The following is a 4,321-nucleotide window of genomic DNA, read 5'->3' as shown; positions in this document are numbered from 1 at the left end:
TCCTACAGACTCCCACTCTATGTGTCAACAAATACTACAGGCTTCTGGCCTCAGTCAGGGCTCAGTGAGGGTCGGGATGACAAACATCACAAACAGCTCTGTGATGCTGACCCAGGAAGTGCTGCCTTTCTGCACAGGGTTATCATTCTGGTTGACGTTCCCATTATCTATTGCTGTATAACAAACCATTCAAAATTTACAGCTTAAAAAAAAATAATTTCACTCAGGAAACTCCAATTTGGGCAGGGTTCAATAGTGAAACTCATCTCTGCTCCATGTTGTATCAGCAGGGATTTTTTGGGGGGCGTGGCGGGGGGAAGAGGGAGAGAGGCTAGAAATTCTATTTCCAAGATAGCTCACTTACATAACTGGCAAGTTGGAGCTATTAGCTGGGAGCTCATTTGAGGCTGAGGACCAGGGTTCTTGTTCCTCTCCATGGGCTGTTTGGGCTTTCTTATAGCATGGTGATTAGGTTTAAGAGAAAGCATCCAAAGTGATAGGAAATGGAAGATGGCCACTTTTTTAAGGCTTGGGCCTAAAAACTGGCACAGTGTAATTTCTGCTATATTCTATTTGCCAGGGAGCCTCAGAGTTCAGATTCAAGGAGAGGGAATACATCCCACCTATTGATAGGAGTAGTTTCAAAGAATTTGGGCTGCACTTCCAGTGGACGTCCTGGCGGATGACTATGTCATTTCTCCAAGGTTCACCTCAGATAAAACCAGAATGAAACAGTCTAGTGAGGGAGACAAGCATCAAATAAACAGCCACTTAAATCCCAAATTGAGTCATTATCCAAAGAAATAACATCATAGCTCTGACAGGTGGTAAGAAAGAGAGGAATGCATTTTGTTTTGTTTTGTTTTGTTTTGTTTTGTTTTAACTAGTCTTCATGCCCAACGTGCGGTTGAACTGATGACTCTGCGATTAAGAGTCACATGTTCTACCTACTGAGCTAGCTAGTTGCCCTGGAATGAGAGTATTTTAAAGGGAGATTTTTGCCCAGTCTGGGGTGTCAGGGAAGGCTTCTGTGAGGAAATGGGATGTTTGTGCTGAAACCTATTAAGATTACCAGGAGGCACTTAACAAAACAGGTAAGGGCAGGTGAGTTGGAAAGGGTTCCAGAAAGAGGAAACAGTATTCATAAGGTCCCTGGGGCAAAAGGAGTTGGCAAAGTATAGTAATTAAAAGGCTAGTATGGCAGAAAAGAAAAGGTTGTAGGGGCAAGAAGGGTCAGTGGCCAGAAACTTGGTAGAACCTTGTTAAGCGTTAGGCCGTGTTAAGAAAGTTGATGGTTTTTATTTTGGGGGCAAAAGAAGACTACTCAGGGGTGCCTGGGTGGTTAATGGTTAAGCGTCTGCCTTCGGCTCAGGTCATGATCCCAGGGTCCTGGGATCGAGCCCCACATCTGGCTCCCTGCTCCATGGGAAGCTTGCTTCAACCTCTCCCACTCTCCCTGCTTGTGTTCCCTCTCTCGCGTTCTCTCTATCAAGTAAATAAAATAAAATCTTAAAAAAAAAAAAGAAAGCTACTCAAATACTTTAGGCAATAGGGTGACATAATTTATGCTCTGAAAAGATCTCTCTGGTTGCAGTGAGGTGTACAGATTGGAGGTGGCCCTGAATAGATGCATAGAGACTACTTAAGAAGCTATTACAGGGCGCCTGGGTGGCTCAGATGGTTAAGCATCTGCCTTCGGCTCAGGTCATGATCTCAGGGTCCTGGGATCGAGTCCCGCATCGGGTTCCCTGCTCAGTGCAGAGCCTGCTTCTCCCTCTCCCTCTGCCACTCCCTCTGCTTGTGCTCTTCTATCTCTCTGTCAAATAAATAAATAAAATCTTTAAAAAAAAAAAAAAAAAAGAAGCTATTACAGGGGGGCGCCTGGGTGGCTCAGTCGTTAAGCGTCTGCCTTCAGCTCAGGTCAGGTCATGATCCCAGGGTCCTGGGATGGAGCCCTGCGTTGGGCTCCCTGCTCAGCAGGAAGCCTGCTTCTCCCACTCCCCCTGCTTGTGTTCCCTCTCTCACTGTGTCCCTCTCTGCCAAATAAATAAATAAAAATCTTTTAAAAAAAAAGAAAGAAGAAGCTATTACAGGGACACCTGGGTGGCTCAGTTGGTTAAGCGTCTGCCTTTGGTTCAGGTCATGATCTCAGGATCCTGGGATCGAGTCCCACGTCGGGCTCCCTGTTCAGCGGGGAGTCTGCTTCTCCCTCTGCCTGCCGTTCTCTCTCTCCCTCCCTCTCTCTGACAAATAAATAAAATCTTAAAGAAAAAAAAAAAGAAGCTATTACAGTTTTCGGAGCACCTGGCTGGCTCAGTCAGTAAAGCAAGCGGCTCTTGATCTCGGGGTTGTGAGTTCGAGCCCCATGTTGGGTATAGAGATTGCTTAAATAAACTTAAAAAAAAAAAAAGAAGCTATTGCATTATTTATTTATTTATTTATTTATTTATTTTTTAAAGATTTTATTTATTTGACAGAGAGACACAGCGAGAGAGAGAGCACAAGCAGGGGGAGTGGGAGAGGGAGAAGCAGGCTTCCCGCCGAGCAGGGAGCCCGATGCGGGGCTCGATCCCAGGACCCTGGGATCATGACCTGAACTGAAGGCAGATGCTTAACGACTGAGCCACCCAGGCGCCCCACTATTGCATTTTTTAAAGATTTATTTATTTGAGAGAGAGAGAGCACACGCGCAGTGGGGAGGGGCGGAGGGAGAGGGAGAGAGAAATACAAGCAGACTCAGGGCTGAGTGCAGAGCCTGACGCAGGGCTCGATCTCACAACCCTGAGATCAGACCTGAGCCGAAACCAAGAGTCCAATACTCAACCAGCTCTGCCCCCCCAGGCGCCCCAGAGCTATTGCAGTTTTTATCAGGAAAAGTGGCTGGTAGTTTTGGAGTCAGATGGTGTCAGAGGAGATGAAGGGAGTAGTTAGATTTAGGCTGTTCAGGAGGTCAAACTGATAGGACTTAAAGAGGGAGGGGATACGGGAGAAAAAGGGAGCCAAGGTGTTCTGATTGTCTACTGCTGCAAACAAACAGCCACAAAATGTCATGACTTAAAACAGTAACCGTATTATCATCTGCTCGTGATTCTGCAGTTTGGACAGGGCTTGGTGGGGCAGCTCATTTCCGTCCTGCCCGTTGGCTTGGGTGGCGGCCGACACGGCTCGGCTTGGATTTTATGTCTGGGTGCTCAGTGCTTGCTGCCGACTCGGTTGTTTGGTTCTCCTCTGCATGGCTTCTCCATGTGGTTAGCTTAGTGCTCACAGGGTGCTTGGACTTACGTGGCAGCTGGCTTCCCCTAAGTGCAAAAATGGAAGCTGCTAGTTTTGCTACGTTCTATTGGTTAAAGATCAAAGGCCAGTTCAGATTAGAAAGGGGACTACACAAGGGCACAAATACTACGTGTGGTCCTTTGGGGGATACAAAATGAGGTCTCCCATACAGAGTTTCCTAGCTTTCTGACTTTCACACTTGGATGGATGGTGGTGCTATGCAGGGAATTGGGAGCACCAAGTGTTGCTTCCCTCTTCTGTTAAAAAAAAAATGCATTCTGTAAGAAGGGTGATTATATTTCAAGTCTCTTCTTCAGAGGTGCTTTCACTGAAGTCTTGGGCTGGATTGAATTCCTCTGTTATAGCTCCCCAAGGTTTCCTTGGTTTCCCCTCTGACATTCATCCCGCTGGGGAGCACTATCTGAAGTTAGCTTCCCCCTCAGATGTGAGCTCCAGGAGCCCGTGGTGCTGGGTCTCACTTGTTCCCCAACCCCATCCCCAAACTCAGCCCACTTGACACAGAGTAAGTTCTCCATCTTTGATGAATTGAATCTCATCTCCATTTTTTTCCAAATGAAAGGTATTATTATGACCCACGCATTGTATTTTTAAAGTCTTTTATTTATTGTTAGTTATCTCTGCACCCAAGCTGGGGCTCGAGCTCATGACCCTGAGATCAAAAGTCACATGTTCTTCTGAGTCAGCCAGGCGTCTCCCATGTACTGTATATTTAAACCAAGACTTTCCTAAACATGGGTCACTGGGAACGAGGCCATTAAGGAACTGGGATACCACCTGGTTTTCAGAAGCTAAGTAGTTTAGCTCTGTACATTGGCTGGAATATGCTGCGGCTGCTGTTGTTAGCTGATGGAAAAAAACTACGGATTGCCGATGCCACCAGTTATCTGTTGTTCTAAACACCAACAGTTCCAGTGATGGAACACTAGGTCTCCTCTAGTCCCAAGTGGCTCCAAGGGAGTGAGACAGTATGTCGTGCCCAAGGGTGACATGAGCAAGGGTAAAAGAACAAAGGGAAAATATAGACCGA

Source organism: Halichoerus grypus, chromosome 2 (assembly GCF_964656455.1).
Source record: "Halichoerus grypus chromosome 2, mHalGry1.hap1.1, whole genome shotgun sequence".
Classification (NCBI taxonomy): Eukaryota; Metazoa; Chordata; class Mammalia; order Carnivora; family Phocidae; genus Halichoerus; species Halichoerus grypus.
The sequence above is the reverse complement of the archived record's forward strand: the minus strand, read 5'-3'. Positions refer to the sequence as shown.